Source organism: Enhydra lutris, unplaced genomic scaffold (assembly GCF_002288905.1).
Source record: "Enhydra lutris kenyoni isolate GAN:26980312 unplaced genomic scaffold, ASM228890v2 scaffoldscaffold38, whole genome shotgun sequence".
In the NCBI taxonomy this organism is placed as follows: Eukaryota; Metazoa; Chordata; class Mammalia; order Carnivora; family Mustelidae; genus Enhydra; species Enhydra lutris.
This window is the reverse complement of record NW_019154122.1, coordinates 105,594-118,172: the sequence shown is the minus strand read 5'-3', so window position 1 is coordinate 118,172 and position 12,579 is coordinate 105,594. Positions and strand designations below refer to the sequence as shown.

Below are 12,579 nucleotides of genomic sequence, written 5' to 3'. Positions count from 1 at the left end.
TTTCTGAAAACCTGATGTGGTTTCTGTATTGTTCCCATTAAAAACAACTTTCCTAGCCAGGCCTCTTTTCCCTTCTGTCTGAGGAGTGAAGCTGTGATCACTGTGACCCGGCTGCGATGAAGGCCAAGGCTTCTAGGAGGCAGTGTACTGACAGTTTGATCTGTGATTTGACATTTGTGGGTACAGACAAATAATTCTAGTAGGGAGTCCTATGTTCTTTGTGTGTGCTTGTGTGTTTTAATCTCCCTTTGTCATCCCTCTGCCTTCTAGCTTGATTTTCTCTGTTTTTTTTTTGTTTTTTACCTTTTCCGTTCCCTCTTTTGATGTCTAACTCTGTTGGTAGAATGCAGAGCACATGGAGGCCTAGTAACTTTACCAAACTAGAGCTGGTAAAATGTTTTTATTGGAGATGCAATTTACACCACTTTGAGATCGACTGGTTATCTGTGTGCCTCAGTTGGAGGTACCTGCCCTAAGGAGAGGCAGGAAGTGCCTTTGTCTAATTAACTAACAAGCAGAAGTTTTCCTAAATGATCTCTACCTCTTCTACTCTCTTTCCCACTTTATTGCCTTTGGCCTGGAGGAGACTGTTTCTTAGACTTCCTCAATCTGTTTTTGGGGTTGTGTTGGTACAGGACAGATTGTAACATTTTTGTTTTTCTTTCTAGTCTGTGATTTGAATCCTCTGCTTTCCCAGTGCAGCTTTGAATCGGCTTCTTTAAAACCCCTACATGAAACCTCAAGTGACCAATATGTGGTCTCATTATGGTATTTTGGGTTAAAATAAAATGAGATTGAGATAGCTGGGTTCACCCACCCAGACGTATTCACCAAAAGGAAATTCTGTGTGCCTTGAATAAGACAGTCTCCAAAGAGTGTGTGAGCTAAAACGAAAACAGACTTGGGGGTGGGGGGTGAGGAAAAGATAAATTTTAGCTAGATTTGCATAACTTAGCTTGCCAGGTATCCATCTCAATTTGATTATACTGGCCAGAGATAGCAAATAAAGAGGAGAGACAACTAAACTTCAGAAAAGATAGCTAGTAACTTCGGTCTGACCCAGGCATATTTCTGGTAAAACGGATGGAGCCAGCCAGGGTCTCCTGTACACATTTGTGTCAACAGTGGTGTAGAGGAGGTTGGTACCAACATGCTTTTGGAGCTTTGAAAAGAACTGGAGAATTTACAGGACTGTATGGCTTTTCATTCAGGGAATTGCTGACCTTAAAAAAAGCCCCAGGATTTAAGAGGCATCTATAATCTTAATAAGGTTGGCTGTGCCCTGGGCCATTCTTTAACTTACTTGATTGTGCCTGTTAGAGTTCAGAGTGGATTTCAGGGGACCAGGAGAAAGACTGGCTTTTTTGGAAAGTGGTCCAAGGCAGCCCTAGGAATTAAACACAGTGGCATTGCTACTTCACAGTGTCTTTACAGGACTTGATTGGATTGATGACAAACGGAATCTCCGACTGCATGTAAATCAAGTTCCTACAGCTCAGTGATGTGTCACAGATACCTTTTTTAGTACAGAAGGAGAAATTTTGGCAGGATGTAGAACTGTGCACTTAGAGAAATTTAGGATCTTTTTATATAACCCATGCAAGACCAGTCCAAGTTTGGAATTACAGATAAAATAAAAGGAGTGGGGGAAAATGAGAGCTTCTTAAAGAGAAAGCAAATGAGGCCTTAAAGTTTTGCGACTATGAGCAGTTTTTGCCTTTGCCTTTTTTGTTTGTTTTTAAGCAGTTTTCTGCAAAGCAGTTTAATATGGAAGAAGGAAGAGTATTTCAGAAACTAGGTCGGAAGAAGTAAGCGTGATTTAGAAGTGTTGTCTTTATAGAAGAGTTGCTATGTGCCCTCCTGGGTGAAGCTGTGTTTGTAAGGTTACATGACCGACCCTTGGCTCTCTCTGTATTCCTTACGTGTACTGTATCACTTCATGATAAGGGACAAGTAAGCAGGGCAGAAACTGTCTTAAAAACCGTGCCACTCCGTTGGGCTTGTGGTCCATCCACGCTAAGGTCCTTTCCCTAATAGAAACACCAAAGAATGGTTTGTGGGAGGAAGTACCTTTTCCTGGTGTCAACCTAGACCACCTCATGTGGATAGCAAGGTCTGTACATTATTTTTAATTATCGAGCGCAGTACTGGGATGCGACATCCCAACCTGTTTTTCTTGCATACCATCAGGATTTCCTAGACTTGGATCCTATTCCCCATTTCTCAGGAATTTGGGGGGATAATAACTTTTTAGCTCACTTAATTGCCCAATCCTGTTACGGACTTACTTGCCAATATAAGAAGTCTGTGGCAGAACTTTTTTTTGGAAAACCTGTGAGTACCTACCTTCCATTTGCAGGTTGCTTACAGTAATGCAACAAATACTTACTGAGCTTCTACAATGTATCAGTTATTGTGTTGTGAACATAGGATTCATAATTTCTGCTTCCATGGAGTACTTTCTAGTGGGGAAAGATGTAAGTAAATAATTACAAATAACCATAATGAAGTTGTAATAAATGCGCTGGAGGAGAAGTTCGACCTTCAGTAAATTATCTTCTGACTATTTTTTAAAGTAAATTTTTATATATGATTACCTTGGCTACTGGGTGGCTTTGTAATGTTGGGCTCTTGGGATGGGTACTGGTCAGTTCTGATTCCCTTTCCCTTCACTGCTCCAGGGTCAAGTGTTACAGGAAATTCTCCATCTAAGATTGGACTTGTAATGGGCTAGAGTCCATTGTTTCTCATCGAGGCTCTTCTTTGTGTGGAGATGCATTGCAGGACATTTGGCATCCTGCTCCCCAGGTAATAAATGCCAGTAGCACCACAGAGTTGATGTGATAACAACAACAAAAAACAACAAAAAAGGCACTTTCATACATTTATTTCCAAACACTTCTCAGGGGGTTAGTATTGTTCTGGTTGAAAACTATTGGGCTTTACTGTCAGGATTCTTGGGAGGGGATTCCTTGGGATTCCTTTGGGAGAACAGACTGAAAGTAGATAGAGCTTGAAAACTGGACTGATCAACCCTTTCGATGGCTGACTTGTGTTGTTCTTGATTTTTAAGCAGGTATTCTGAAACTGCTTACAACCCATTCTGCTTTTTCTCTCATTGAGGGTAAAGGGAAGTAATGTCTGTATGTGTAGTTTATGAACCTGTATGTTTAACAAGCATTTCACATATTTAATCATTTCAACTATATCTTTGTTAGACAGTTTTTAATCCCCCTGTTTTACAGATGATTCTGGTGCAAGGGAAGTGACTTGCTCAATGTAGTATCAAAGCCTGTGCTTTTTTTCCTCTTTTTTTAAAAAGCGTAACTTCGGTTTATTCGTTAGCTGACCTCTAATTGACCACTTTGGGTTTCTGGTCTTGAGTGTATAGGACCAGACCTTAAGTGTTCTAGTGGCTAAGCTTTGTTTCTAGAAATCTGGGACTTGTGCAGGATGATAATAGCTAACATTTTGGGTGCTAGAGGATATAACAGTCAATGAAACACACATCCACCTCTAGTATCTCTAGACATATACCCACTAGCTTATATATTTTAGTCTAAGATATAGACATTAAACAAGATAAATAGTAAACCATAGAGTATTCTAGTGATACATGCTTGGGAGAATGGTTAATCATGGACCAGGTCTAAGAGCTGTGCAGGATCGAGATACTGGATGGGTTTACCCAGGAAGGCCACATTAAAGTGTTGTTTGATGTGGAAGAGAGCTATACTAATACTGGAAGAAAGAAAGTGTATTCCTGGTGGAGAGATGGGTGAGGCCGCAGCATGTCCAGTTGGTTTGAAGAAGAGGGTCTTGTTTTAATGTATTAAGTCATTCATTCAGCCAGCCCCGAGGGTGCTACTACTATTGTCTCTGCTCTCTTGATGCAGAAACTGAGGGACAGAGAAGTTGAAGGCCTTGGAAGGGCAGAGCTCTTAACCATTGTGTAGGACTGGCCACCCAGGGCCAAAGCATTTCCTCTGCATGAAGGAGGTTAGGAATTAACAAGGCCTCTAGAATTTCACTTTCTCTTCCACAGTCCCCTTTCCTTTCCTACTTTTAAAGAAGGAAAGTTGCTTTACACACACATCTTCACTGTCCTGGAGCTTATCTTCTAGCCTAGAATACAGACTGTGAGCAGCATAAGTATATAGTATATTAGTGATATGTGTTTAGGTGAACAAGACAACGCAGGGACTTGGTATATGAATTTCGGAAAGCTTGGTTTTGACTGAGACTGCTGCTTATTTAGGAATCTGGGAGTCTGAGGTGCATTCCTGGTGGTTTCTCTATTGGCCAGGCATTGCCCTCTAAAGACCATTGTTTGGCTAAGGAAACTGAACGTGTATCTGATCTCTAGAGTCACTTGGTACTAGAGATGGGAGGAGTTTGGGGAAGAGGGCGCGTAGCCCGAATGCTCCCAGACTTGACAGGAGAATTGCCTAAGGAGATTCCTGGCCCTCTCCCAGAGCTGCTATTTGAATCTGGAAGGCCGGGTTCCATTGTGTTGCTGAGGACGTTAAGGTACAACCTGGCTAGTGCTTCACCCATCCCCCCAACCCCAGCCCACCCCAGGGAACTGGTCAGAGAACTGGGATGGGAACCCAAGTGTCTTCTCAGTCTAGTACTTTTCACCATGTTGTGCTGCTGCCTTACTCTTGAGATTAAAATGTTGTTAAGGAGGGGATGTTTAATTTTATCAAATGGCATTTCAGTTCCTGTTTAATCATCTTCTTGGGGACTTAACTGTTTTTAAAACCTGGGATTGAAGCAGTACCCAACGAGGAATTCTTTCTCAAGAAGTTGTGTGGTTTCCTCAGAGGCTTTTGTAATTTGTTAGAAATGGGGAGAGATTGGTTAGCTAAATTTGGTCTTTCAAAAAAGTGCTCCTCATCATTTTCAGAAGAGCATTTTCTTTGTGAAAGGTGGCTAATGAAAGTGCACTGGTTAAGAAGGACTCATCGTTTGTTGTTCATTAGTTTGGTGCTGTTGCTGCACTATTTGAAGGGCTCTTTCTGGAACCAACGAAGAAATAAAGAAAATACAGCCACCTGGTTGTGGTTTTTCTGGCATGCCTCTTCTGGGTGGACAGCTGTGAGGTGGTTATTACAGTTGGCTCTCATAATCTGTTTGAGTTTTGCTAGATGATTCAGTGACTCTCACCCCTTTGGTCTCTTTTCTACCCTTCGTAAGTTTTCTGTGATCATCTGACCTAGAAGGATGGAGCACAGTAGCCTAAAATCTCTGAGCCAGGGAGAGAAGCCCCTTGTTCTCTATCACTTTTAGAGACAGAGTGTGGATTGGAAGATCAAGTCTGATGTCTGGTTGCAGCCCCTCCTAGACGTTTGGTCAGGCTGGTGCTTCAGGTGGTGGCTTTGAAATGAGTTCTTAGTCTGCAGAAAGGAACATGCCCTAATCTCCTAGAATTATTTCTGTAAACAGAGTAGGGTTGATAGAACTTTTCATTGAGTTTGGGTTATTTTTTTAAAGATTGTCTGTCTGTCTGTCTGTATGTATTGAGAGAGAGCACAAGTGGGCAGAGGGAGAGGGAGAAACAGACTCCCCGATGAGCAGGGAGCCCAGGAGCCCAATGCAGGACTCGAATCATGACCCGAGCCGAAGGCAGACACTTAACTGATTGAGCCACCTAGGCACCCCTGAGTTTGGATTTTTATTGCTTTCTTTTTTCTTTTTTTTAAGATTTTATTTATTTATTTGACAGAGACAGAGAGAGGAACCACAGGCAGGGGGAGTGGGAGAGAGAGAAGCAGACTCTCCACTGAGCAGGGAGCCCAATGCGGGGCTCTATACCAGGACCCCAGGATCATGACCTGAGCTGAAGGCAGACACTTAACAACTGAGCCATCCAGGTGTCCTGAGTTTGGATTTCTGAATTTGTATTCTATTTGGACACTTAACAGAATTTTGAAAGTTTTTTTTTGTTTGTTTTGTTGTTTTTTTTTTTAATTGGAGAGGGGCACCTGGGTCACTCTGTGTCAAATAAATAAATAAAATCTTTTAAAAAAAAATCTCTTTGAAGAGGTAGTTGTTGTTAATATTTGTCTCACCATAGGCAGATGACCAGTTCATTTAGTACTTGGATGAACTAGCACTAGAATGTTTTCCATCTCTTGTAGAAAATTTGGGGTGCAATTCTTAGGTTAAGAAGGATAAGAATCTTGGGCTTAGTGGATTTAATTTCCTAGGTCAAGTGTTGGTATGTCTGAAGAGGTATTTTTCTTTTCCTATCATCAGTTTAGCTTCAGAAAATCTTAAATAATGTCTCTGGTGAGACCAGATAGGAGGTTAAGGAATGTCTTATTGTTGTCCTAGGTCATAAACAGTACGGAAACCTGTTTAAAATCCAAAACAGAATGAAGGGAGTCTCTTTATTTTAAGAGGCAGAGTCTGGGGATGGAACTAAACAAGCAGGTTTCTGGGCAGTTTCTCTTCAGTTCGGGTAGGGGTCCTTGACCAATTTTCAAAGCCGTGAAATACTCGAAGAGTAAGAAGAGAATGAGGAGGCTTTGGATACAGATGTCTGTGTGGCCAGGGAAGAGGGCACGATGAGAATGATTTATTCTGGTTAGCTGCTGTGTACCAGAGTATAAAGGGTGATTCTTTTTAGGGGAGTCTATTCTCTCCATCCTGGGATCCCAGTGGAGCCACGTGGAGCTTGGGGGAAGCTGAAAGCGTTGATTGGGAGAGGCCTTACCTTTTATATTTGTCCCTGCCTGGAATGCCCCTCAACAGGGGAGGGTCCCGAACGGGAACTGGATCAACAGCTGCCGCCCGTCCCTGTGATCACAGGAAGCCGAGGCCGGGTGCCTTTGTATGGGAGCTCCGCAGCCAGACAATAGTTTGTGCTGGCGGGGCCATGTGGCGAGTCACGTGACCTGGGGCTGTTTTCTGCCGGGGTCCTTACCCATCTGTTCTCTCGGCTCTTTCTGGGTTATCAGGCGCCAGTCCAAGTCCTCCCAGGCAGCCAGCTTCATGGCCAGAGATTACGAGCACTAACCTTCCTGGCAGGGGCGGTGTGGCTTCGCATTTATGCAGATTAGCCATGTGTTTCTCACTTCAAGGCGTTCCACAGGAAAAGCCTTTTCCTGTGTTTGGCTCTCAGTGGGCGGTTCCCAGCTTACTGTACTGGGACTCGGCGAGCAGCAGGCATGCACGGGAGGGATCACAGTACACTGGCCCCCTCCCATTCCACCTCCAGTGCTACGTCACCACAACACAACCGCTCGCGCTCTCATACTGTTGGTGTCATTCATTCGGTGCCAAGATTGCTTTAAAAAATTCCCTTGGCCCCAGTTCAAACAGGAGTACAGCTGGGATGTGTTAGATTTTAGGCAGTCTGCCCTCAATTTGAGATGAGTTATAAATAGCAGTGCCGACTTCCTTAACTACCGCTCTCTGAGGTAAAATGCAGGTTAATTACTGTGGGAATCAATTAGGGGGTTCTTTCGGTTAAAGAGCCAGGGATGCTTTTTTTTATTGTTATTATTAAAAGTCATACAACAAATCTGGCCAGGAATGAATTGAAAGCACAAGGAGTAAGGAATAATATTTAGATGTCCAAATTCCAGGTTATGGCACGACGTTTATACTGGCCCCAGCTATTTGGCATTTAGGATGACAGAACAAGTGGTAGTCAAGACTTCTGCATTCTGATGGACAGCTTTTCCGCACCCCCGGCCCATCCCTCTCTACTCCTGTTCTTGCCAATCTTTGGGTACCAAGTCTGGCTCCTTAGGTTTGCCTGCTGCCTGGTCACATCCTTTCTTTATCTTCGGATTGAAACTGAAGCCTGGAGCTTTCGGACTTTTATTTCAAGAAAATTAAGTTGATCTTTCTTTGGTGCCACAGGAACGTGGTGTGATACATTTTGGTGAACAGTATCTTTCTGCTCGGAAGTTTGAAGGAGGGGGCCTTGGGGGAGATCTTCACTGCTCTCTTCACAATCAGTCATGGTCAGGAGTTGGGAGAATTTTGAAGTCCAGTTTGTTATATCTCAGCATCCCTGAGGATTGTTACGGCTTTTCTTGGTGCAATAAGAAGTTCTCAGGGATTCCATTAGCCCACTGGTCTGGAGGGGCATGTAATTACTTTTGCCTGGATTAGGGGGACTTTGTGTGAATGGTTAGTCTACAAGCTGTTCTGACTATATTCAGAGGGACCAGCCTCCTACTAGACATCTTTGCCCTTGATGCCCCTCAACTGCTTCTTTTGATGCATTGTATTTGGCAGGCGGTCTGGACACGGCCAGTGATCTGGGAAGAGATAAGCGGTGGATGGAGATGGATTTTTTTCCTTATGGCTCTTTCCCCCTTTTTTATTTTTATTTTTTATGAATACAGGAGAGTATATAGCAAGGGGCCTGACTTCCCTGATCAAGGTGGCATCATTTTCTTCTCATTTATGTGTCTTTGTGGCAGAGCCTTTGCTTTCGAAGTATAATCACAGTAACCTACTCCTGTGGTTTCCCATTGAAAGGATTTCCTCTCCATCATTCCCAGAGTGGAATCTCTGGCTCTTTGCAGCCAGAGTTTGGTGTTTCCCCATTCCCTGCCTCTTCCTTGATGCCTGCAGACTGCTGATACTGGCTTTTCTGTCTTGCATGTAGTAGGGATTTTTCTGGCTTGAAATTGCTATTTTCCAATAAAGCTGATTAGTGGTGATTTAAGGCCCCTTCTCTGTTATGAGAGATTGTAAGATGTCATTTCATCTATAACTGCAAATCACAAATCTTTTACAATGGTTTGAAATGTCAGAAGTGTGAGTTAGGTCTCTACTTACCTCCCCTTCTGATATGAGCGGATGTTTAGCTTTGACACGAGACCAGAGTTACCGGATTGTTTGAACTGAATATGTTTTAATTTGCAAAGCTGCGTATTCTGTTGATTATAAACCTTTGGTGAAGGGAGGGGGTCAGAAATCTGATGTCCAGGAGGGGCAATGTCTAAATTTTATTTTTAGAATAAGGATTTCTTTGACTTGCATTTATTTTTGGTCTGCAAAGATTTCCTGAAGTTGATGGAGGAATCCTTGAAACCTTTATTAATTAGGCCCCTCTAAGTAACTGTCCTCCACTGGGAGTACAGGTCTCTAGATATGAGGGAGAAAGAGATAACTTGCTTTTAGCCTTTTGTTTCTAAGCTGTGTTTGGGGATGCATTTGCAGTTTGAGGACCTCTCTGGTACAGCATGGCACATAAGATTCTTCTCAAAAGTGCTGCTTCTCCCCTGGCTGTTTGTTCTACCCTGTCCTCTTTTTTCTTTTGGTTTAATCCACATTTTTTTTTCCTCTTCCCTCAAAGTCATAACCTGGTTTAGGGTGTGCCCCTGGCCTATGGCTAGATGGTTTGATCTGGGCTTTCTCCCCATAGTATCCCCTACCTACTTCTTACAGTAGGGCAGCCTGGCACATTGAAGTTACTGGGCCCTAGCTCTGCACCTGCTTTCTGTAGCAGGGAGTGGAGGGGAAGGACTTTGAAGGTGATCTCTGGCTTCCTAGAACAGTCCCCCCCCCCCCCCGCCAAGATTTTATTTATTTATTTGACAGATCACAAGCAAGCAGAGAGGTGGGTGCGGGGAGGAGCGGGGAGGGGAGCAGGCTCCCTGCTGAGCAGAGAGCCCGCTGCGGGGCTTGATCCCAGGACCCTGAGATCATGACCCGAGCGGAAGGCAGAGGCTTAACCCACTGAGCCACCCAGGTGCCCCCCAGAACATAGTCTTGACAGATGCAGTCAACTAGACAACTAAGTGTCAAATCTTAGGATTCTGAATTCATTATAGGAAGTTTAGAGATACAAGAGATCAGAGTGTGCTGAAGAATGGGAAGTGCCTTTATGTTGAAGGGTTGGGTTTCTGCTAGTGGAAGCCATTGTGGACAGGCGGGCAGGGCAGGATACCACTGTGTGGAGCTGGGCATGCCCCTGTGTGGGTTGAGTCTGAAGAGTATAGAACTGCAGCACACTGTGGACTTCAGAGCCAGGCAGAAGCACTGCTAATCGTTATTGGTAGTAGCTACTATTTATTAGGCATTTAAATGGTACTGTGTGTAGTGTGTTATGTGCATTTTATTTTTTTTTTAAGATTTATTTATTTATTGAGAGATTGATTGATTTGGGGGGAGGGGCAGGGGAAAGAGAGAGGGAGAGGGCAGGGCTGGATCTCACAACCCTGAGATCATGACCCGATGAAACCAAGAGTCGGATACTTAACCAGCTGAGCCACTCTGGCGCTCCAAGTTATGTGCATTTTAGGTGAAAAATTTTTCACTGTTTAGGTGGACTTATGCTCAAGATTAGACAGTGATAGAGTTAGGATTTGAACCCAAGTCTATAGATTTACACATTCTTTGTTCTTTCTGTGCAGTACTGTACAGGATGTAGACAGGAATTTTGGAGCCCTTGGTGAACAGGGAAAGAGGAAAATGATTTGTGAGCACTGCTCTAGAACTGTCAGTCCAGTATGATAGTCACTAGCTACACGTGGTTATTTGAATTTAAATAAAAGTAAATAAAAATAATTCAGTTGCAGGCATCTGGGTGGCTCAGTCAATTAAGTGTCTGCCTTAGACTCAGGTCTTAATCCTGGGCTGGGATGGAGCCCACATTGCTTCTCCCTCTCCCTCTCCCTCTGCATCCCCCCCCCCCCCCGCCCCTCCTGCTTGTGCTCTAGCTGGCTCTCTCTCACTCTCAAATGAGTAAGAAAATCTTTAAAAAAAAAATAATTCAGTTCCTCAATCACACTAGCCATATTTCAAGTACCTAAGTCACATGTCACAGAAAATTTTATTGGACAGTGTGTCTCCAGATCTCACTTAGTAGTGTACATTAGAATCATCCAAGGATCCTAAGGAGTGGAGGGAGTTGGGGAGAGACACAGGCATTCGTGTAGCCTCGCAGAAAATTCTGATCTGTAGCCCTGGTTGATAACTACTGCTCTAGAAGCTCCACAGTAACCATGGTAATGACCGCCCCACTTGTGTTGTGGAGAGACCTGGTCTGACAGAGATACCTAGAGTGGGCTGGTCTTTCAGTTGAGCAAGTGTAGTCTCCTTACCTGGGGGCCACATGGACAGCAGCTGCAGTTGGGGGTGAGCTGAGAATCTGGTCACTACGTGTGGCATCGTGTGGCCGTGTAAGCCCCTGAGCTTTTTGCAGGAGGGACTCATGATGTTTTGGCTTCATAGCCAGGTGTATCTGGGGAAGACCCCATGCTACTTATAACTTGTCCAGTTGCTAAATTTGAATTTCCTAAACAGTGCCAAAAGAATCCCTGGAGCTCCAAAATTAATGACTGAGATTTTATTGGAGCTTCTTATTACAGAGGCAGGACTTGGGCAAAAATTTGGTAGGTATGATTGTTGGAAACAGCACTTTAATAATATTGACATGTAGTAGTGATTTGGGATACAGTTTTACTGTGGTTCACTGTAGTCTAGAAACTTGAAGGGTACTTCCATCCTCATTGTTACCTTTTTAGCTGAGATTTTGCTGCAGCCTAAGAATTTTGCCTCTGCTTTTTTTCCTTCTGGTGTTTAGAAGGACAGTTTCTGTGGCTCTTTGTCTAACCATTTTCCGTATAACAGCTTGACTTTCCCTCTATTATAAAACACTTAGGTAGTACTCTGTCCCCCAAAAAAGACATGTACAGAGAACCAGTTATCTGAGTGTGCCTCCCTCCCCTTATCTTAGAGGGCTTTTGTTGTTTTTTAAGGTCTTATCCACCTTAAATTATAGAACATTAATTATAGAAAAGCAGAAGAGGAAGGACCCTAGGTATAATCTAGACCCGTGGTTCTTAAAGTGTGGCCCCTGAACCAGCAGCATCAACATTAGTGGGGAACTATTACAAGTGCATAGCTTAGGCCTGACCCTGAACCTGTAGAGTCAGACACTCTGGGGGTGGGTCTCATCAGTCCGTGTTTTAAAAAGCCCTCCAGGTGGGCGCCTGGGTGGCTCAGTTGGTTAAGCGACTGCCGTTGGCTCAGGTCATGATCCTGGAGTCCTGGGATCGAGTCCCACATTGGGCTCCCTGCTTGTCAGGGAGTCTGCTTCTCCCTCTGACCCTCCCCCTTCTCATACTCTCTCTCTCAAATAAATAAATAAAATCTTTAAAAAAAAAAAAAAAAAGCCCTCCAGGTGATTTTGATGCATTCTAAAGTTTGAGAACCACTGAATCCTTAATTTGAGAGCTAATGTTATACAGGCCCAGAGTGTTAATATCTATTCCCCATTCCCAATTTAAGATTCAGTTTTCAAGTTTTGTGTCAAGTCCAGGCCTACTCTTCAACTCGTGTATCTATTTAAGGTCTTTAACGACACACCCCGCCCATCAGTATAGGTAGGCATCACTGGCTGGAAAACATGCTGGACTCTGTCCTATATATAGCTCCAATAGGATAGAGTTATGTCAGAAAGTGAATGAGCTGATTGAACCTGTTGTCCCACATAGAGCTGAAAGAAAGCCGTGTTAGTAGCCAAATACTTGTGAATTATACTTTAAGCTTCCATTATTGGTGTACTTGTATATCTTGTCCTTTAAGGAGATAAAAATTCTATCC

The 12,579-nt window shown here is 43.5% G+C and overlaps 1 protein-coding gene across 3 annotated transcripts in view; it reads left to right on the top strand.

Annotated features, from left to right (window-relative positions):
• LOC111154896 (AT-rich interaction domain 1A) overlaps window positions 1-12,579 on the top strand; it is a 69,351-nt gene that overhangs the window by 12,633 nt on the left and 44,139 nt on the right. The gene's annotated exons all lie outside the window — the stretch shown is intronic.